The 24747-nt window shown below is 37.0% G+C and overlaps 1 pseudogene; it reads left to right on the forward strand.

Moving 5' to 3' along the window:
- Positions 1 to 22379: 22379 nt before the first annotated feature.
- LOC103288812 (glyceraldehyde-3-phosphate dehydrogenase-like) lies at positions 22380 to 23296 on the forward strand (annotated as a pseudogene).
- Positions 23297 to 24747: the final 1451 nt, after the last annotated feature.

A 24747-nucleotide genomic window follows, 5' to 3' on the forward strand; every position in this document is an offset into this window, starting at 1 on the left:
CAAAGGATGTTTGATTGCTCAATGCAGGAATAAATCATAAAGGGAGGCTCTTTGACATTCTAATTATCCCAGAAGTAATTACTTTGTGTTAAATTTAGGACAGTTGATCTCCTGCAGCAGAAACTAGGACATGCCCAGCACTCATGGGCATCTGTAGGCACTTTGGCAGAACACATACATATTTCCTTAAGTCCACACGATGTAATGATATAGCCATAGCTACTTAGAATTGAAACAGTTTATGTATTTGTGCTTCAGTGAATGAAATCATTCATCCGCTCAACAAATGTTATTGAGATTTTGTATATATCAAGGCAGAACTCTTTCTGTATTTTTTTTTTATTCACACTGATATAAGTAGATTGTCATGAAACAGCTGACAATGTGGAGTAGCTGGATAAAGGATATTGGATGTAGAAATTGATGATGATGGCAAATATAAGTTACCTGAAAAAAAAAAATCTGGATTTAAAGATATATTATTCCCAAAGAAACTAGAAACACCAATCAGAAAGGATATATGCACCCCTATGTTCATAGCAGCACAATTCACCATAGCTAAGATTTGGAAACAGCCTAGGTGCCCGTCAGCAGATGACTGGATCAGAAAACTGTGGTACATCTACACAATGGATACTATGCTGCCATAAAAAAGAAGGAATTCTCATCATTTGCAGCAACCTGGATGGAATTGGAGAACATTATGTTAAGTGAAATAAGCCAGCCAATGAAAGAAAAATACCACATGATCTCACTCATTTATGGGTAATAAAGAACATTATAAACTTGAACAAAAAGATAGATACAGAGACAGTAAAGTATCAAACAGACTGTCAAATTACAGGGGGAAAGTTAGGGAGAGGTGGGGGAGATAAGAGATCACTCAAAGGACTTGTATGCATGCATATAAGCATAACCAACGGATGCAAAACTCTGGGGGGTGAGGGCATATATGGGAGTGGGGTGGGGGGTGGCAATGGTAAGATATGTACACATATAATAACTTAATAAAAAAAACGCCAAAAAAATAATAAAAAAATAAAGATATATTATTGGCACAAAAAGCTGAAGTGTTATCATTATGTTAGTAAAATATATTAATAATGAAAATTATATCATAATAAACTTAAAAATACAGCATAGTAAGCCTAGATACTATAGGAAAAATCAGCCAGAGCATAGTTAGACATAAGCCTTAGTATAGAAGGCTGTGGCATGAGAACAACCCTAAGAGAGTGTTGTAACTTGGGCGAAAGAGACCAAGGATGTTATGTTAAGTATTAGCCAAAATAGTTAGCTGAACTTCAGTTGCTTTGGGAATATTTGTTCAAACATGGTTTGTTAAAACGCTCAGTAGGCTTAACAACCATTGATTGGCTATTTCGGTTTAGCAAGAAGGACAAAGAGGAACCCTTGGGGGAGATGAGATCATATATGAGCTCAGTAGAACGTTTTGAGTTATTCAGATTTTCTATGTTATTAATAATATTTTATACTATACGTTTATGCATTTATATGCCATATCTATAGCCATGTTTATATCAGCTTCTTACTTTCTATTTCCATCTACATTTTTATCTCAACCTTGACCTCAAACTTCATTCTTTCTCTACATTTCCCTCCTCCCCCATATCCATCCCCTCACTCACATGCATCTTTCGACATCTCAAACTCCCTCTAAATTAGTGAGGATACCAATCCAACTAATATTTGAAGTCAAGATTTGGTGCTATGTGAGTGGAGAATGGGATACCACATGAAAAACCCTTCAAATAAGAACCTTCTATTTATGAGTGTGCCACATTACTACTTTGAAAAACATGACAGATTTTGATTTAAAATATGCAGTTCCTTACAGTTATAAAATAAATAACTCATGGGGGTGGAATGTGCAGTATAGTGACTATAGTTAATTACACTGTACTGTGCAATTTAAAGGTACTAGAGAGTAGATCTTAAAAGTTCTCAGCACAAGGAATTTGTAAATATGGGAGGAGATAAATGTTAACTAGATGCCTTGTAGGGACCATTTCACAATTCAACAAATATTGAATCATTATCTTGTATACCTGAAAGTAACATAATGCTTCATGTCAATTATATCTCAATAAAAAAAGAATAAAAATAAGGCAAAACATGTAGTTCTTTTCATGGATTCTGTGTAATAATTTGTTTTCCTTGACATCTCTGAAGCTCTAAATAAAATGTGTTAACTCTCATAATGAATCCATCACAGAGGACTGGAGCACCAATCTCCTTTCTTCATATAATTTGCTTTATATCGGTCTATTTTACAAGTGTAAAACATAAACCATTTTTTGTGGGGAGGGGAAATTCTAATGAAACCCACTAGAATTTGGAGTTTGATTAGAATGTTCCAGGTAAGGAAGAAGATAAGGTTCACTCAATTTTTCAGTTAAATATTAACTAAAAAATATTCTTCTGGAGGAAGTAACTAAGGAAATCAGTAAATGAGAGAGGTTGTTTTGGATATCAGTGAGTGCACTTTCCTACCACTGACAAGTGGCCCAACGAAGATTTGTGTAAAATCTCTCTGACTCCCAAGCTCTAGATATTTATTTTGTTTTCCATCCCTCCTCCCAAAGAGTTAACATTTATCGTCCCATGCCTGATAGACGATTAGTGTTCCTTACACTGGTTATTATCAGTTTGATTTGTTTGATTGATTCAGCTGTTTCCAATGGTAAGCAATCATATTCTAACAGTTAAATCTATGTTAAGGTAATGTAGCTTAAGAGGGCTATTCATCTGTTTTTACATCAAAAAAATATGTTGGATAAACTCCTGGAGACTTGCAGAAAAGAGATTGAATTTACCGAAGAACCTCCTTAATCATATATCTGCAGCTTTGGTACTGACTTACCTTTTCTCTGCCCTGTCCTCAGTGCATTTCAGTGGTCTATTTGTGTGAAGAAAGCAGGCACAGAGGAACGACAGTATTTTTACCACCACACCACATGCATCTTAGGTTGCCTAAAATACTTTATACTAGCCTAAACAGGTTGACTCATTCTCTTCAGACTCAGGTCTAGTGTAATATATTTTTAAAAGAACGACTAAAAGAAAAGAGGTACTTTTTAAAAAAACGTTTTATAGTATTAAGAAGAGAGCTTCATTTTTTAAAACATAATTATGTTATGGGCATCATAGATTTGTTTAGGAGAACGATATGCTTGCTATTTGCTTCCTATGGAAAATGTATTTTCAAGTCATCTTACAAAATGGAATTTTTAGCTACTAAATATGAAACTCTGGATCAAGCATGTTGTCATTACTTTTAAAATTCCTGTGGTTCTCATGGTTAGCCCTTGGCATCCACAGTTACGGAAACTCTGAAATCCTTCTAATTTGGGAAAATATGGCTGGGATATTTTAGTCTAGTTGTGCTAAGCAAGATTCTTGCCTTTATCAAAGCTTAAGCCTCAAAATATGCTTCTGCCATTTTGAAAAAAGTGGCAGAGACAAGAACTTAGAACCCAGTGGAAGAAATAAATTTTGGTAGATTTTATCCTATATGTATTAGGGAAGAAACAGTTTACTGACTGGTATTTACCTAGTTACATATTTCAATGGAAAACGATGATTAGGGACTAACCCTTTTCCATAGAGCAGCATATACAATATTCTTCAAGGAACTGAGGTTAGGAAACTTCCCAGGCACACCTCATATTTGATCCAGAGCCCAGCTTAAATGATAATTTGCAGCAAATGCAATTATCACATCCCACCCTGTAATGAGATACGTTGAGATTACAGATCCCATTAAGACCTATTGGGATTAGGGCTGGGATATAAGGTAGATTGCAAAAATGACAACCGATCATTCCAATCTTTATAAGCCTCATTGGGGTGTGACATTGGTCTTCCTGTCATCAAAAGATAAAGTTTATTACTTTTACCCCTTGAATCTGGACTTGGCCACATGACTTGCTTTAGCCAGTGGGATAAGAAAAAAAACACGTAATACAGAGACATGTAAGGTGATTGCACATTGCATTTCATCCCCACTCACTGCTCTTGGTTACCAGACATCATGTGAATAAACCCATGCTAGCCTGTTGAAAAATAACACACTAAGTGGAGGAGGCCTGAAGCTGATAGCTAACTCCCTGCAGACCCAGCAACTTGAAGGTATTCTGCCCCTTGAGAAAGAAGGTACATACTGTGACCCTATAAATAGACTTCAGTTTTTAAAGTCTGCATGTTGAAATTGTTTAATTTTCTTCACCTTATATGTGTTAATAAGAGAATCAGAATTTATATAAACTACAGAGACCTACATGTTGTTATGGAAAACTGGGCTAGGCTCATGCATATATACATTACAGGGTCAAGGAGTGTCTTTTCAAGGATAGCCTGAGGAATAATTGAGTGTTTGCAACAGACAGTCATTTGTCATGTGACTGTTATTCTTTCTTTAAATAACTCATCATGCTTTAGAAAAAGCTTATTGAATTCCCAAGAACATTGTGCATTCTATTTCTATTTGTATATTAATCACATATTTCATAAAGCCAAGAGAGATTGGACATCCAAATGTTTTATCATTTTGTGAACAGAAAGAGACCAGGAGCTCATAATATACTGATATACTGTCTCTATATAAGTCTGTGCTTTGGAAAATACCAAATGGATGCAATAATTTGTCTCATAATCTACTGTGTTGATATTTAGGGAATATAATGATATTTAGAGAAATCAATATAAAATAAAGAAGATAGATGAGTAATATACATTTTACAGAAGTTAAAAAATAACTGAGGATTATAATGTATCATATTTCAAAATGTAGAAGTGTTTTGTCATGTACAAAATGATGATGTAGAACAAAGTTTTGAGTAAATTGTGATTTTATTCTTTGTATGTATAATTTTACTTTTTTGATTATTTAGGATTAATAGTAGAAAGGACAATGTTTTTGATGAAGAAAACATGGTTATGACTCTATTTAACCTTTAAGGCTCTTAGTTTTTCTTTTCTTAAATATGAATAACACTACATTTTAATATTAATATATAGAAAAATTTAACTTTTGTGCAGTAATTTCAACAAAGGACTTATAATGTATTCTGAGCACTCAATCTAATTTAATTCACTGTGCTTCTTAAATATAAAAAGTATCAACCTATAGGGTTGAGTAATATTTACATATGTTGATAATGAAACTTTACTTTTTACTTATGAAGCATAATTGTTAATTAGTGAATTATACATGGTGAAGAACTGAATATTATTTAGGGACTCTGACCAATTCATGTACAATTGGCCATTTTCCCCCACAATTTTCATTTCTATGATAAATCGAGCACTCCAAGAGTTTTACAGAACTCTTATAAATTCTTTATGAAGAACTCTATTGCACTGTAGAATACATACAGGAAAAACATAAATCGTTCTCACCTTTGAATTTCTACACTACATACATGAAGGGACTTCATGTGTGCAATGATCTCTCATTGATGAACCCAGTAGTATGTACAAGGCTTCAGCACCCTGTTCTCTTTGGAAAATATATCAGCACAAGAATGAGAATGCTATATATGAGAGCAGTAACCTTCAATATACACTAATTTATATTTTAAAAAATCTTTTACATACTTAGAGATTTTAATTACTAATGGTACTAAATTTCTTATTAATGATAGCAAAAATTTTTATAGCAAAGGACTTGTAATGTCTTAGGAAGAAAAATGTTGATTTGTGGTACATCACTGTCCTCTCCGTAGATGAAGACCAACTTCAAAAGGTAATCATGCCAAACATCTCTTTATTTCAGGAAGATGTTAAAGCCATCTAATTACAGTTTATGTGAATTCACAGGCACAGATGGACAGATGGCATTGGTCAAGATTGTTCTCTCTACTTTCTTTCTCCCTTCTTTCCTCCTCTCCTTATCTCTCTCCATCCCTCCTTCCTTCTTTCATTATTTTTGCATATTTAATTATTTTGTATATTGCCAAAGCAATTTTGTTATTAGGTTAAATAATAACTACAATTGAAAGAAAGAAAGCAATCAACCATTATAGAGAACTGACTTAATACTGTACTAATTGATTACCTGCCCCATATATCCTTATCCAAAGCTTGGGTAGGTGGCCAAGGAAAGACTACATTTTCATAGAAAGGCCTATTTTGGCATTGCAATAAAAGTCATCTAATTATTAAAACTGTACTATTTTTTTACATAATTGTAAAAAGTAGATTAATTATAAGCTGCCATTGTGAGGCAGCTTGAGATGGGAAATGACAGAAGCTGGTTAGGGTTAAAATAATTGAAGCTTAAGAGAGATGTTGGGGTTAGAGAAATTTAGGATTTGTTGCCTGGTGGGGAAAAAATTGTGGTCTTTGAATTTCTTGAATGAATACAGTATAAGGAAAAGTAGAAAAAGTGAGCATAGAACTTTGGTAATGGGACCATTTTTATATAAAAAACTGAACAGCAAGTCTATAAGCAAAGGGCAAAATACAAATCAAAAGCCGTACAATTATCTGAAGTTTTAGTTGATTGATAGAATTCAACGCAAATGAGTGTATCCCTCTGTAACCAGAGATTCTTTTGCAGGGAGAAAAAAGATAGCTTAAATTATCTCAATATATTTCTTATAGTTGCATCCCTAAAGCTTCAGTAGTCTTTTGCTTATTTAAGATAATATGACTCCAGTTTCCTTTAGCAAAGGGAACTGTAGATTTGACATGCAGATTATTAATTAGAAACTGTAACTAATTTAAGGTTCCCAGAGCATCTGTGAGGGCCCATAGTTGGGCAGGACTGAGTCAAATTCAGGACTGGTACTAGGATTAACAGCCACTCCTTCAGGTATCAGTAGGCTTACACCCAGTAGGTGATGAGTTTTAATTGGTCCAAATCTATGTTGCTCATATACTTAAGCTACAACTTTTTCTTAAATACCTTTATTTCTGCATAATAATTGCCTAATTCTTGTGACTGTGTTTTGGTCTTGGTTTTCTGTTCTGAACTCTTTCCTGAGGTTGCAGATCTGTCTAATTATCCAGCTCCAAAACAGCCCTTTCCAGCTCCCTGCTCCTTACACCACAGTTTCAGGTCCCCAAAGCCTCCAACTGAGTAGAGCTAGACTTGTGCAATGATAGATGGTAATGCATTCAAGCTTTCCAAGTGAGTGAGTGAGTGAGTCAGTGAGTGAAAGCACATTAAAGAAAATATTTGGTAAAGTTGTCAGTGATTCTTGACCCAAAACTAAGTATTTTCTAGATCATAAGAGAACAAGTCAGCTTTCATCATTTTGATCCTGCATGCAAAAAAACAGAAATGAAATATTCACAGTGATGCAAGCTGGCTTTGAAATCAGCAAACCTTGGCTCACACCAGTCACCAAATTGGCACATTCATTGGAAATGATGTTCAAAGCTGCTCACAGTAGGAATGGGAAAAGCAGCTTTTGCTTCTCTGAAAGAGTATACAACAGCATTTCCTTTGGAATTGACATTCATGCTTGCTACTCTAAGCATATAAGTGCACAGAAAGATGAAGGTATCCTACAGTCAAATTTAATTTTTTATATTTAGGTAACTAGACTGTAACAACAGGGGCTGATTGGTCTAACAACAAATCTGCATACCTCACTTAAAAATAGCCCATGGATTGTCTAATTTCACTCTGTGAAGTTACTCAAAGAAAGTGAAATTGAATACCATGCATTTAATGGTTTAGGGGCAATTTACTAATAAGATGTTGGCTGGTGAAATTGATAGGGGCCCACCAGAGGAGATGAGGTTGGCTTTTGATGCAGGGTCTCCCTCATCTAGTCTTTTACCTTGTCCAATTGTCACTATCCCAGATCTGTAGAGACTCCTGTAGCACTCAGCCAGAGAAAAAAAATGCTTTCAAAAACTATGTGAAAATTACAACAGTGCAATTTTGGAGATCCTCCTTCCATAGCCACTCATGAAAAAATATACACTTAATGGTGGAAATTTCAAGTTAATAATATGGGGACAAACTTCAGGGGGAAAAATAGAGGAAGTTGAGGGCTTTTATTACTGCTTAAGTAATAAGACCAGCTTGATGCTAGGTGATATTACTCAGTTTCCATCTGCGGTATTTCATGGGACACATTTGACATTTGGGGAACAAATGTATATCATAGTACAACTGAATCTTTTTCTATTTTCTAGTATTACTTTTTTTTTACATTCTGGTTTCTCTGTTTTCTCAACTTACTTGTTTATAATTTCTCTACATTCCTTATTTAGTGTTCAGTGTTGAAAAAAAGTATCACACTACTGTAATCACTGACCTATAATTATTAGAACAATTAAGTAGCAAATAAACTATGTTTAACTTGGAAACATTCACCATAAAACTCTATTATACAAATTATATTTGGAACACATTGTGATAAAAAGCTACTTCTCTTGGGCTCTGGTCGGTATGGTTCAGTTGGTTGGAGAATTGTCCCTTACACTGAAAGTCAAGGGTTGGATTCACTATCAGGACACATACCTGGGTTGTGGGTTCAACCCCTGGTCAGGATGCATATGGGAGGCAATCAATAGATGTAACTCTCTCACATCAATATTTCTCTTGCTCGCTCTCTGGTTCTTCCTTCCACTCTAATGTCATGTTTTAAAAAAAATCTATTTCTCTTGGGATTCTTACATTTGACAAAAATGTCATTTACTAGTTAATCTCTTGCATAATATTCATTTTTCCCTGAATATATTTGGTGCATAATTGGGCCATCTTTTAATAGCTATACACATATATGTTGTCTTTAACACTATGGAATGATATTTAGCTGAGAATATATTTTTAAATTTGCTTCATTTGTTTTTGTATTTTTATATAATTCCATGTAGTCCTTTTCAAAGTTGTATTTCATGTTTACTAAATTAAAAACAATCACATTTAATCGACTATTCTTCTGCAGGTTGTAGCATTTTTAAATTGAGTACAATCACTGAAAAGATGTCCAAATGTCCAATAAGCACAGAAGAAATAATACAAAATGGATACTATTTTGAAATCTAATTTTTCATATTAAAATATATAAATATTTCAGCCCATATTATTTTGGCTTTCATTCTGAGCACAATTTTTTCAACAAATATTTTTATTATGCAAAATCCATAAAATATGTTCAAATTTATGATTATGATTTTTTTGGCCAAATATAGATGTTGAAAATCAGAATCCTAATCAGTTGCATTTTATTCCAATGTGGAATATAAACTCAACCAATAAAAATAGGAAATCCATCAAAAGATTCGTCCCACAATATGAGGTTTTTCCAAATCACAATTACAAAATTTCAAAATTATACTTGTAAACAGTTCAACCTCTCATAGATTAATTTTTTCATTTATTTTCTTATTTTTATAGGACTACATTTTAATGAATCTGTTAGGAAGTTTTGTTTTCAATAATTATAATGATAATTAGCCACTGGAAAGACATTGACTGCCGTGGCACAGGCATTTTTGTATTAATAATAACTTCATCACATAATTTTTGTAGTTTATTTACTATAGCTGGGCATAGATAGAAATGTTTGTAAATTTTAACAACTAGCCTACATTTAGATTGATAGAATATTTTATTGTATGTGGACAAAATTATGAGTTATGTGAACACTGCCAGCAATTCCCAGTACATTTGTATTCCAATGCTTTCTTAATTTAGCAAAAATATTGTGTTATCATGCTATGCTCTCAAGAAATTAGTATTTATTCTTATTATCACTACAAATAAAAAGTGTAATTTACCATACCATTTAAATTTTTGAAGCTTTGAATTAAAACACCAAGCAATTATAAGAATTAACTTGTGTTTTTTTTCTCTGTTTAAAGCATTGTGTGTTAACAAGGGTACCTTTTATATTTTTTTTAAGTTCTTCTTTTGTTAATGGAACCAACTCATTGCCCATTATCCCTTCACTTTTTATAAATGCATAAACAAAACTTTAAATAAATTATGAACAGAATTTAGAACAGATGATTGTTTTCAGTGAAACATCATATTTACACAAGGATATGTACATAGAATGTCTCACCTTCCATCATGGTATTAATAGAACTACTAAATGCTGAAATAAGTGCTAATGTTTTTGCAGCAGGTTTTTATCTTTGGTTTTACATGTGGTCAGTGACTTCACCCTGATGATGGATATTAAATACCAACAAATATTTTTGCAGTTCATGTGCTCATCCTCAACTTCCTTGAGAACTGCAAATTCAGTACATAAATTGTTCTTACGCTTGCAAATTTGCTTTTTGAGCTCATTACTGTGAAAGTGCTTATTCTACTGGTATTGATCTTTTGGACGCACTCAATGAACACGGGATGATGATACATGGAGGGTCTGAGACACATTCTAAATAAAGTAAAAAATGAAGATGAAATCCAGTCTCCTCATGATCTTCATAGATTTTCATTTTCAAGATTGAAGAAAGAGGGAAAACCAATCCAATATTTGTCTCACATGTTGTTTTGTTTGGGGCCTTAACTTTTGAAACATATCTTTAACAAATAAAGCAAAAAAGAAAAGAGAACAAAAATCTTCCAAGCAATGTGTCCAGGAAGTGCTGTAAAATGAAGTGAAAGGAGGAAGAGGGGTGTCCTTTATTAGTACTCTGTAATCTCAAAGCATGTGTCAAATGACTTTATTTTGGAAACTAAATGTCTTTCTTATTAACCCTGATGCTGCTCACTTCATATTGTTTAATACGTGTTGATGCAGAAGCCTGGCATGATTCCTATTTTTACTAGTATAACCTATTGTGTTTTAAAAATTAATGTTGAAATAATAGAAATAGTTGAATTAACCCTTTCATTTTCCATGAGTTCATATGTCCAGAATTGTGCATACCAGAACTTTGCACTATAAAAACCACTCTATAGCATAGCCAATATAATGAATTTTCCCTAATGATTAAAAATATAAAAAATGTAGAAAGTTACAATTCTTAGAAACTTGGATCCTACATATATCCTACATTTATTTTTATTACACCCATACTCTTTTATTATAATTAAATCATATTTCCACTACATTTCCCTTTAAATTGGATAGTTGTTTTAGGAGTAAGCTATTAATTTTTTTTTATGAATGTCGCATATAGAAAGAAATCATTACAAATAATCTAGTCTATATAAAGCAGTTTTGAATCACTTTCCAGTGAATTACATACTAACTCCTGAGTCAAGCAGAATTTTTAACAGTGAATTTCTATTAATCAGAATTGTAAATGGAGATAGCTTTTATAATACACTAGGGACCCAGTGCACAAATTCGTGCACCCTGAAAGGAACCATGGGTCGCAAGGCTGCAGTAGGCACAGGGGCTGGTCTCAGCCCATCCTCCGCACCCCTGCACAGCCCCTCCCACTGCAGGACTGCCCCCCCCCCGCCCCCCAGTCCCTGTCTGTGGGCAGCCCCGCTCCTGTCGCCGCCTCTCCCGTGCGCTGATGGCACCTGCCCCGTTTGCACTGCTGATGGCGTTGAGTGATCAGGACCAGTACCGGCACAGGAAGCAGGTGCGAGCAGCAGCTCTGGCACTGGCAGCAGGTAAGAGAGGGGCCAGTGCCAGCAGCAGGTGAGAGCGCTGGGTGGGACCGTGGTACACAGGAGCAAAGCATTTTCAGTAACCACCAGAGGCTCACCCCGATGACAGCGACTGGTGCCCCACATTCGTCTGGTGCCCCTGCTCACCTGCTCCACCATCCTGCCATGGCCAACACCCATCATGTTCTGCACACGTCCCGTGGTGGTCAGTGCACATCATAGCGATGGGTTGTTTAGTTGTTCAGTTGTTCCGATTGTTCCGCTGTTCAGTCTATTTGCATATTAGCCTTTTATTATATAGGATTCCTAATTAATCAAAAAATTTTATAGCTTTCCACTAGTTTTCAAAACATATCCAGTACAGAAATTGAAGTATGAGGAAATAAGCCATGTTTTCTCAGACTTCAATTTAAAAACAACAAGTCTAGCTCAGTGTATCAAAACCCTGGGAATGGTTAGAGTTTCAAGTCTATATTTTATTTTAACCTTCTAAACTTTAGCTAAATTATTCCTGTTTTCAACTCCCCATTAGTTATAGAGCTCATAATGTAATGTCCAAAGTATATTTTTAGGCAGTAACATATATTAATCTTCATAATACTATTTTTAAATACCCATATAACTTGCTCAGTCAAAATATAGAAAAGTTGCAGAATTTAGAAGATACATATATATATATATATGTATATATATATATATATATATATATATACATATATACATATATATATGCAACAAATAATCAATTGATATATGTAGAAATTTCCAGAGAATTATCTCTCCAACTGTGAAATATTTCTTCTATTTTAATTCACTTAGTTATTGGTTGATTTATTGTAAAAAAAAAAAAAGCACACACAGTATTTGTCAAATGCTTTGCCTTAAAGAATTATCACTCAACATAAATTTTGACATTGCGACAAATATTAAAGAAACCAAAGCATCACCAAGTATGACTAAGCTTTATATGCAAAAATTCTCTGAATAGTGAAGAGGATGCCATTGCTAATAATTTAGCAAAGTATCATCAATTGACTCTTTGGTCATTGTTGATTTTTCTTTTTACTTTACTGACAAACAACGTATGCATTAACTTGTTCCATAAAATATTTGATGTTCTTATTCATACAAATAAGATGAACCTCCACCTCAATCCTTGGAAACTTATCTTCTTCTTTTACTTTATTCCTAACAGGAAAATTCCTTTTTACATAGACATTTTAAAGTTACCTTGTTTTCAGCGACCCATCTGTGTAAATGAGATGGATGGATGTACAGAGTTTAAATAACTTTTAATGGCTGTATAAAATGGCATAGCAATGCAGAGGCATTGTTTGCATGCTGCCAAACATTTTACAAATACTAGTTTTGTCCATCTTTAGCAATGACAATACTTTTAGAAGAGGAAATGACATTGTCATATGAAGATTATTGCCCTCCCTCTTCAAGAGTGCATTTGTGTTTATCCAACTGAGTTGACGAATTTGCAAATATACACCAATACTCTGTATCTTGTTGCTCCTTATGACCAGTGGCATATGAGAAGGAGTTAACCAGAAAGTGGGAAGTGAAACATGCAGCAATGGCAAAGAGCCAACCTAAGCAGCCCACAAAGAGATCAAACCTGTGATCTGGGCCTCATTAGCACCACTCTCAAAGCAAGTGAGCTAATCATTCACAGACTAATTGGCCCAGACCATGTTATTTAACTTGCTCTTAAGCTTCTCCTAACTAAGCACCATATATGGATAAGCAATTAGTAAATGCTTTTCTGTTATGAAGTATTTAAATGCAATATTCACTACTAAATATTTATATTTTTTGTTGTTCCCAAAATTGTATGTTTCAAATTTTCTAAATGTTCATAGTTTTAAAATTATTTTACATATTTAAATATAGATGTTTTCATTGCTGGGAAACTCCTGGACCTGAACAGTTTAATAAAGCTTAGCACTAATTTTATGGAAAGATGTAGGTATAAATGACCATTACTATGGAAAATTGACAAAACAATGCCACCCATGTTATACTGTCTCCCACTGAAAGTAACATATTTTCAGGACATGAGCTGTCCCAAAAAGTGGGTAGATAGCAACCCTACAATATTACTAGGTAGATCATCTCATTGTTGAATAAGAAAAATTAATATAGCTTATCAGGGAAGAGAGTTCATCTTTGGAAAGAGTCTTTATGCATTTATGTATGTTTGTATGTAATTTTAGGAAAATAATTAGAAAATTCACAAGGTGAAAAATGCACAGCCTGTAAGGAAAGAATTGGAATAAGGTTCAAAATTTTAAATGAATGTACAGTAGTTCTTGATAGGAATAGAGGACCTAGCATCTTGGCAGATTATAAAGGGAGGAATAGAAAATATATCTGAGAACTTTTTAAAAAATATTTTTTTTATTGATTTCAGAGAGGAAGGGAGAGGGAGAGAGAGAGAGAGAAAATCAATAATTAGAGATAATCATTGACCGGCTGCCTCCTGCATGCCCCAAACTGGAAGATCCAGCCTGTAACCTGGGCATGTGCCTGGCAACCTGGAATTGAATTGTGACTGCCTGGCTCATAGGTCAATGCTCAATCACTGAGCCACACTGGCCGGGCTGTGTGAGGACTTTTTAATAGCTGGATAGTATAATACTAAAATTTATATTATTTGTTTTCTGGTGTTATAATGTAAGCTCCAATACTATAACCTTAAACTCTGGCAAAGATTGTTTCCAGAGATCCCTTATTGAGGTGTATGTTTTGGAAATATCAATGATATTGATAATGTCGATGATGATAATGATATACATGTTGATATGTCACTATAATTAAGGTGATACTAATAATAGCAACATCTATTATTATTAAGTGCTTACCAAATGTCAGGCCTTGTTTTGAATGCATTGGACCGTTCAATTCTTATATCTCTCTTGAGGTATGTAGAATTATTTTATCTATTTTAAAGATGAAAAAAACAGAGATATAAAAAGGTTAAATTACATTTATTTTTTCCCCTTTGTTTTTATTTAGAAGATTCACCATTTTGTGAGTTTATTTCAAATAAAGCCTTGGTGCCTCTTTGGAAAGCAAAAAAAAATCTCCAAATCCCCATAGGTTTAGGTAATGAAAGGCAACCGACGTTCTGCAAAGAAACGTTCTGCAAAGAAACGTTCCAGTCTAGGACTTCGAATCCTCAACAAGCAATGCAAAGACACAGGTACTGGTCAAAGCTCCTTCATGTAGCAGAGCCATCTATTCACCAGCAGCTTTGATTTCTGCTACTTCACTTCCTTTCTTGGCTCCGGGATCTCAATATTACCCAGAGATCCATGGCTGCTGTAAACCGAGAGCCACCTAATAAATTAATTTTATGTTTTTGTTCTTCGACTAATTCAGCTTTAGTAGATGTAAATGAAAAGCCACAAAGTGTATAGAAAACAGTAATAGTGCAGAAGTAGACAATTGGAGCGGACTCTAAAAAAGTGAGTCTTGCCCTTGGCTCAGTGGATAGAGCATCGGCCTGTGGACTGAAGGGTCCCAGGTTCGATTCCGGTCAAGGGTATGTACCTTGGTTGCAAGCACATCCCCAATAGGGGGTGTGCAGGAGTCAGCTGATCAATGTTTCTCTCTCATCGATGTTTCTGACTCTCTATCCCTCTCCCTTCCTCTCTGTAAAAATCAATAGAATATATTAAAAAAAAAAGTGAGCCTTTGGGAAACTCAGGTATCTCTAGAGAACTAGACCTGACACACCACCAATACTCTCGCTAAGGTCCTGTTGGCAGTTTGTGGTGAGTGACCACTGTGATTGGCTACAGGGCATTGTAACTTTTTAGTGCCTTTGCCATGCCACTTGTGGAATATTTTAAATATCTCTGCTGAGTAGAAATTAGATTTCCTTAGCAGGTGGGTTAGAAATCTTAAATGGCAGAGTACCTCTAACCAGTATATAAATTACCTGCATAAGATCAGAAATTGGAGTCATTCTCATAGAGAACATTCATCTGAGAAGAAACTGATTAAATAGCATTTGTAGTTAAAATGATGAAAATAATGCATTGGTACTGATGAATATGGCACCACGTGAGTGACTGTTAATTATAATCACAATTCATTTCTTCATCTTTTCAATTATATGTAGCTATTTTAAGATCTACCTATTTCTGAAGAACTTTGTAAACTTCCATTATTGTCTGATATGTATTTGGTTTGGGTCAGACTGGAAGGGTAGGAAGTATTTACCAAATATTCAGAACTATTTTCAATCACCCTATCCAAATCCTTGAAGAGAGAAAAGATCTTAAATTATTAAAAAGAATCAGAGCTGATTATGGTTAGCAACAATGAGAATGCCAGGCTGGCAGTGACTGAGAGGAAGCCTCAGAAATGTGAGACAGAGAAATTTACTCCTGATTTGTTAGCAGAGAGTCCCCTTCCAGGCAGAAAGCTGCCCCTGAAACTGGAGTTAACTGAGCTTGTCTTTGCTCAGTCACTAGTTCATAACATTCCTTGAGGTTAAATACTGCTTCTCCTTGACACGATTATCTTATTGACAAGTATTAAAAACTACAATTTTGCCATCAATTTGTCTGCAAACATTGGGTTCCTATAATATCAAACACTTCTGTAAAATGAAAGCATTTTTGTTTAATTTAGAGGTTCTGCTTTTTATGCAGCGATCTTTTAATACTCTTTTTCAAAATCTACCTTCTCTCTTGAAGATATATTTGAGGCCATTTTGTGGTAATAAAACATTTTTTTCTTCTTCTTTATGCTGAAATGGATCTTTGTTCTCTGATGGTACTTGCTGGCTCCCAATGTCGAAGGAAAATCACAGGGAATAAAACAGAGCTCTTCCTTTGATGCCTCTCCAAGAGCATGGAAAAACTATCACTCCTTCACCTAAAATTCCTTTAATTTAGCCTCTTGATGCTGAGACATGACAATTAGAGTACTCAGGCTCTTAAATGGAGCCAAAAGGTGTAATAAAAAGCCAAAGGAAGCATTGTGAGAAAAATTTTTGAGGATTTCACTATGGCTATAAATGTAAGATTAAGTCTATATCTCAAAAAAATATATATAGTGCAATGAAGAACAGACAATTTTTGATCAGTCAGGCCAAGACACTTTACCTGTTGTATATTTAAGTGTTCTTGATAACTTTTAATTATAGTTTTAATTCTGTAACATAAAACTAGGTACCATGTAAGTTTTAACTGGCTTAAAATAGATAAGTTCCATTTCCTTTATAAAGACAGAACATTTTTGATGTTTCCAAGTTTAGAGTATTTTACCTTAAATAATAATTAAAATGATATGATAATAAAACATGTTTTCCTAAACAAAGAAAGATTATATAATCTGTAATGCAATAACTAAAGTGTATCAAATACTCTTATCACCCCTATATATCTCACTTTTTCTCTTTTTCTTGCAAGCAATTTTGGTTGAGATAAAAAGAATATCCTATCTAATAAAAGAGTAATATGCAAATTTACCGTGCCACTGCTATACCCAGAAGCCACGCCCATCACCCAATCAGGAGCGAATATGCAAATCAGGAGTGAATAGGCAACCAGGTCGGCTTCGGCCACAGAGAGCAGGAGGGAGGCTTGGGTTTCCCCAGCGATGGAGGAAGCCAAGCTTTCCGCCTGCCCTTGCCGGCCCAGGCCTCTGCTTAAGGCTACAAAGTTTCAATTATAGAAGATAAATAAATCCCAAAAGAAATGGCTGCTGCCACGGAGCGAGCAGAAGGCTTGGCAACGCTCCAGGCTACAAAGTTTCAATTGTAGAAGGTAAATAAATCCCAGATACCAGAGCCTCTGTTTGGGTTGCCAGGGGGTGTGGCTGGCCTGCAAACCACCACAGGCCCCTCGCCCAGGCCACCCCATGCCCCAAGGGAACCCCCAGCCTGATCTGGGACAACCTTCAGGGCAAACCAGCTGGCCCCCCCAATACACCAGGCCTCTATCCTATCTAATAAAAGAGTAATATGCAGATTGATCATCACTCCAACACACAAGATGGCTGCCCCCATATGGTCAAAGATCCTGCCCCCATGTGGACACAAGATGGCTACCACAAGATGGCCAGCAGGGGAGGGCAGTTAGGAGGGATCAGGCCTGCAAGGGAGGGCAGTTTTGGGCGATCAGGCCAGCAGGGAAGGGCAGTTGGGAGGGACCAGTCCTACAAGGGAGGGCAGTTGGGAGGGACCCAGGCCTGCAGGGGAGGGCAGTTAGGGGTAAACAGGCTGGCAGGGGAGCAGTTAGGCATCAATCAGGCTGGCAGGCAGAAGCAGTTAGGGGCAATCAGGAAGGCAGGCAGGTGAGCAGTTGGGAGCCAGCAGTCCTGGATTGTGAGAGGGATGTCCAACTGCCTGTTTAGGCCCAAACGGGCAGTCGGACATCCTTCAAGGGGTCCCAGATTGGAGAGGGTGCAGGCTGGGCTGAGGGACACCCCTCCCCCCCCCCCGTGCACAAATTTCATGCACCGGGCCTCTAGTTTTCAAAATAATTTAGAGTGTTTTACTACTCTCTTGTTGATCATCAAAGTATTTTAGTTGAATAGAATAATGTTTCCTTTGAAACTTTATAGAGAAATCACATTACATTCGTAAAATATAGAGAAAATTTTTTCTTTATTGATTAAGGTATTACATATGTGTCCTTATCTCCCTATTGCCCCCCCACCCCACTCCCGTTCATGCCCCAATATAAACTGATGAACAAAAACAGATCCAGAGACAGAGAAACATCGATCAGATGCTCAAACCTCAGAGAGAAGGTAGGGGAGGGAGGGGTTAAGGGGGGAGAGAAATTTATTAATCTATTGCATGAAATTATAAAATGTATGTTTGCTGGAAGCCCAACCACTATTATAGTTTACATTTACACATTTTGGTACACCTCAGATTCTAGAAGTTTTCAATAAAAAATTAGTTCTTTTCCATCCAAAGGGTGATTACAAAAAACAAATAAAACAATGAATGGAAATGTTTTGGCTAAGACTTGGTACCTATAAATAATATTATACTTAATTGATTATTATACATTTTATTAATAAAATGTACATTTTATTAAACACAAGTGAATTACAATATTCATATTAAGTACTGTATAAATATTTGTATATATTTTCCTTGTCATCATTGCTGAACTACTCTGGAATCTATATAATTGTTTCACAAATTGTGATCCCTAAAACATCCCATCTGAAGTACACATTTAGGACACATGAACCACAGATCCAATGATGCTTGAAGTATATGTGGCAGATAGTGAAGTATGGAGTCACTAGCAGGTGAATCATAGTAAAGAATCTGAATATCTTTGAATACTGCTTTGCCATCTTTTACAAATAATTATTTTTATTTTGAGAAATAGCTTCAAGTTTCTACTGAGCCTTGGCTAAGACAAAACACTTCACTATGAACCACAAAATTACCATGTGACCTTAGTTGCCCTTAAAGAAATGAGTGGTGTCTGATTATATGAAAGCATATTATATGAAACCATAGAAAGAATTGCACCTTATTCTCAGTGAGTAGGTATTTATTCTGTGTATGTAATTCCATTCTCTGAACATAACACTTCTGCCAAAACCAACCCCCACTGATTTACAAATGCTTTACACACCATTATGTTATTCTAGACAGCATTGGTTCTGACCAAGGAACTCATTACATAGCGAAGGGAGTGAGGCTTTTATAAAATAACTAATGAAAATTGCAATCAGACCCATATTTATGCAATTATTATAATATTTACAAGATATAAATTCAAAAGAATCTATTTTTGGGCTCCCAAATTAGCTTTAATATTTTAGCATACAAGGATATTTTTACTGGACACTGACTATATTCCTGCATTCTACCAGGATCTAGAAATAACAGTAGATAAGCCATAAACTCTGCCTTAAAGGAACTAATAGAAAAATTTATACAAATTCCAGGAAGTAATAAAAATTATATGCAAAGCACTGAAAATAATGGGCTTCATGAAATATTTTACAATGTGTACAGTTCCATTATATGAGTATGCCTTAAAGGCCAAACACTATTTCAGGCACTTTACCATTATATTAGCTGGAAGAAAGAACTTTCTGGCACTAAAACAACTTCAGGCTGTCAGGTGAAGCTAATAGTTTCATCTTGCTATCTAATTTTATTATTTTATTTATGTACACAGGCACTGACTCAAGCTCCTTTATAAATATTTACATTGATTTTACCTCACATCCATTAATTAATAATTTAGATTATATCAGATTATCCTGAAGATTCAGCTCACTGCGTAAATGAAGGACACTAGCACTATCAGAGGCTGAGAAGAATGTGCACCAACTTAGGCTTCTGAAAAGATCTCCGGTGCATTCCAAAATCAGCTATCATGAATGTGTCCTATTCACTTCATTCCCATCTTGAATTCCCTCTTCTTTCCTGCAAAACACAGACATCAGAGACATATGGTGTTCTTCCATTCTGCGAATTGACACCTGAGATTTCTGAAGACAATATTATATATCAAAATCTACCTTATTGATTCCCAATAGCATGATTCAACACCACAGAGATACATGCAATTTGAAAATTTACACTTAATACACATTTTTATTTGAATTAGTGATCAATAAGATCTTTCTGGATGGTAAGAATACACAATATATGGAAAGAGAAAACATTGCCAGAGCAAACTAGGTTGAGGATTATAGTTATACTAGAGGCCTGATGCACAAAATTCGTGCAAGGTCTTGGCCCCTGCCCATGGTGGTGGCCGTCGCCTCTGCCTTGGCCCCCGCCACCATGGCTTCATCAAGAAGGTCGTCTGGAAGGATGTCCAGTCTAATAAGCATATTAGGCTTTTATTATTATAGACTAGAGGCCCAGTGCACAGATTCATGCACAGGTCCCTCTCACAATCCTGGCCTGCACCTTCTCGCAATCCAGGACCCCTTGGAGGATGTAGCAGGGCCGAAGGAGCAGGTGGCCAGGGAGGAGCCCCAGCTGGGGCCAGGCACAGCTCTGCTGCCACTCTTCCTGGGCCTGCTGCACCTACCTGCCACCACCGCCCGGCAGCACTGCCACAGAGGCGGGAGAGGCTCCTGCCCCTGCAGCTGCACTCGCCAGCTGTGAACCTGGCTTCTGGCTGAGCAGCGCTCCCTTTATGGGAGTGCACTGATCACCATGGGCAGATCCCGCATTGAGTATCTGCCCCCTGGTGGTTAGTGTGTGTCAGAGCAACCCGTCATTCAGGTCATTTGATCGTAAAGGTCACTTAGGCTTTTATATATATACACTAGAGGCCCAGTGCACAAAATTTGTGCATGGGGGGGGCGGTCCCCTCAGCCCAGCCTGCACCCTTTCCAATCCAGGACCCCTCAGGGGATGTCAGACTGCCGGTTTAGACCCGATCCCAAGGATCAGGTCTAATCCGGCAGTCGGACATCCCTCTCACAATCCGGGACCACTGGCTCCTTAACTGCTCACCTGCCTGCCTGCCTGATCACCCCTAACTTCCCCCCCTGCCAGCCTAGTCACCCCCAACTACCTCCCCTGATGGCCTGGTCTGCCCCAACTGTCCCCCTGCCAGCCTGGTCACCCCCCAACTACCACTCCCTGCAGGCCTGGTCACCCCAAACAGCCTGCTGTTCAGTCATTTGGTCGTCCCTCACTAACCTCCCTGATGGCCTTGTTGCCCCACACAGCCTGCTGTTCAGTCATTTGGTCGTCCCTCACTAACCCCCCTACCGGCCTTGTCACACCAAGCAGCCTGTGTTCAATCGTCCTCTGGTTGTTTAGGTCATGACGGCCCCAGGCTTTTTATACAGTATATTAGGATATATAGATTTAAAATGCCCCACATTTTTGGTGGCTTGTCCATCAAGACATAAGTACAGTGTATGTGTGTGTGTGCACCTGTGTACACACTTAGTTCTGGGCATGCTGTATTCTCCTATGGCTTTTGTATAGAAGTTTTGCTAAGTTTTTTTGTGTTTTTTTTTTTCCTATTATAGGCCTAACCTCTCCTTTGGAACAGGAATTCAATAGACCCCATGAATATGCAGAACATTTTTCTTATATGGTGTGTTTTTTACCTTAATATTTTATTATTCCAGTGTAAAAAGCAGGACATTTATTGACTTTATAGAGAAGTTAAAACTATTATGGTTGATGAATGAATCAATCCTGAATGGGTTAGTGTGGCTGAGGGAACTATGAAATAGACTCGAGTAAATTCTCTTCTATATTCACCATCTGTTTTACAGCCAGCACCAAACTTACGAAAAAATAAAAAAGAAAGTAAAATTTCAATAGTCAAAGAATCTCAAGAATGCTAAACTAAAAATCAAGAGACTAGAAGCCTAAAAGTTTGTTTCTTTCTTCTGAAACTTTAAGATTGAGCAAAAACCATGTGGCCCATCTGCTGCTTCTCCCCAAGGCAACTTTTCCCTTTTCTTCAGAGGGCATTTCTATATAGTGCCTTCAGGTACCAATAATATTTTTGAATTTTCAAAAATTAATTGAGATCTTACTTCTGGCAAATGGCATTGAACATTAAAGAGAACCTAGTAACAACACATTCTACCATCTGCTTTTTTCTGAATCTGAAAGTTTTCATTCGTTACACATGAGCACTGCCCAGGCTCCAGGTAAACCTGGCACAAAGGAAGAAATGCATCTCTCTGCTCCTCCTGTTCATCAGACAGCTGCTCTTCCTTCGCAGTGCCAGCCACAACCCTGAGACACCAAGGTGAAGGTTGGAGTGAACAGATTTGTCCGTATTGGGCACTTGATCACCAGTGCTGCTTTTAACTATGGCAAAGTGGATGTTGTTGCCATCAATGACTCCTTCATTGACCTCAATGACATGGTCTACATGTTCCAGTATGATTCTACTCATGGCAAGTTCAAGGGCACAGTCAAGGCTGAAAACAGGAAGCTGGTCATCAATGGAAAGTCCATCTCCATCTTCCAGGAGCAAGATCCTGTCAACATCAAATGGGGTGATGCTGGTGCTGAGTATGTTGGGGAGCCCACTGGTGTCTTCACTACCATGCAGAAGGCTGGGGCTCACTTGAAGGGTAGAGCCAAGAGGGTCATCATCTCTGTCCCTTCTGCGGATGCCCCCAGGTTTGTGATGGGTGTGAACCATGACAAGTATGACAACTCCTTCAAGATTGTCAGTAATGCCTCCTGCACCACCAACTGCTTGGCACCCCTGGCCAAGTCATCCATGACAACCTTGGCATCATGGAGGGACTCATGACCACAGTCCATGCCATCACTGCCACCCAGAAGACTGTAGATGGCCCCTCTGGGAAGCTGTGGTTTGACGGCCAAGGGGCTGCCCAAAACATCCTCCTTGCTTCGACTGGCACTGCCAAGCTATGGGCAAGGTCATTCTTGAGCTGAATGGGAAGCTCACTGGCATGGCCTTCCATGTCCCCATTGTGTGGGTTGTATATCTCACCGGCCACCTGGAGAAAGCTGCCAGATATGATGACATCAAGAAGGTAGTGACACAGGCATCAGAGGGCCCCCTCAAGGGCATCCTGGGCTATACTGAGGACCAGGTTGTCTCCTGTGACTTTAACAGTTAAACCCACTCCTGCACCTTCAATGCTGGGGCTGGCATCGCCCTCAATGACCACTTTGCCAAGCTCATTTCCTGGTATGTCAATGAATTTGGCTACAGCAACAGGGTGGTGGACCTTTAGGTCCACACAGCCTCCAAGGAATAAAAGCCCCCTGGACCACCAGCCCCACCAAAAGGAAGAGAGGTCCTCAGCTGCTAGAGAGCCCTTGCCCCAAATCAATCACCAACACACTGAGAATCTCCTGACCTCCACAGTTTCCATCCAGACCCCCTGAAGAAGGGGAGGGGCTTAGGGAGCCCTATCTTGTCATTCACCATTAATAAAGTCACGCCCCCCCCCCCCAAAAAAAAGGAACAAATGCCTCAGGTAAGCATGAATTCAATGTAAGCAAGCACAAAATAATTATATTTCCTAAGAAGATGATAATGAAAAAGCAAAACAGTATAGACATAGAGCTAAAGGGATTTAATCAGCAAATTAAACATATATTCACATTATGTTGACCCACATCAACACTACACAGGCTCTGAAAGTTTACATTTCAGTCAGGTGACATTGCAAAAATGATAAATGTCTTTCTGTCTTCAAAGCCTTCCAGATATTACATTTAGATTCCAAAATTATCTATCAGTTTTTCCAAAAACACTAATAGTAAGAAGATAAAAGACCATTCCATAAGAATGACTTGGAAGAATTAGCATTCCCCGAAGACATAATTTTCTAAACAATTTATAATCATTATAGTAGTCCACTGGCTGCTACTCTTCATTTTTTCTCATTCTTAGATTTTGAATGACTAGAGAAGCTAAACTAAGACAAGGCAAAATGACAATTTAATTGCTTCACACAGGCCCAAGTTTAAAATTTTGTTCCAGGTACCAGATTTCCTGGGTTTTGTTCTGAATTGGATTGTTCATTTTTGCCACATTTAGCATTATAAGACAGAAACCCTGAAATAAGTTTTCTGCTCTCATCTCCTAACCCTAGACCTTAAGAAAAATTATAGGAAATTAATAGAATCCTTGGGGCAGGAGAAAATTATATGATTTATTTAGTAGTAAATAAACATAACTTACAGAAGGATGCTTATATAAGAAGGTTTTTACCGTATAGTTTGAAATAGCAACAAATCTAAAATCTAAATACTCATTGGTGACACAATGAAATAATATACTTTAGGATATTTGTGCAGTGTAATGCTGAAAATAAACCACAGCCACATGTATCTGTGGCTACATCTTACAAGTTGTAGCATAGCCTGGCCAGCGTGGTGTAGTGTTTGAGCTTCAACCTATGAACCAGGAGTTCGTAGTTTGATTCCTGATCTGGGCATATGCCCGGCTTGAGGGCTCCATCCCTAGTGAGAGGTGTGCAGGAGGCAGCCAATCAATGATTCTCTCTCATCATTGATGTTTCTATCTTTCTCTCCCTCTTCCTTCTTCTCTGAATCAATAAAAGATATTTTTAAAAAGTTGCAGTATATAGACAGAATGACAATATTTTTTATGAAATTTAAAACCATGAAAATCAAAACTACATGATTATTAAAAATAATGCATATAGACTAAAGTTATTGTGGGGATAATATATCCCAA

This window comes from Eptesicus fuscus, chromosome 6 (genome assembly GCF_027574615.1).
Source record: "Eptesicus fuscus isolate TK198812 chromosome 6, DD_ASM_mEF_20220401, whole genome shotgun sequence".
Classification (NCBI taxonomy): Eukaryota; Metazoa; Chordata; class Mammalia; order Chiroptera; family Vespertilionidae; genus Eptesicus; species Eptesicus fuscus.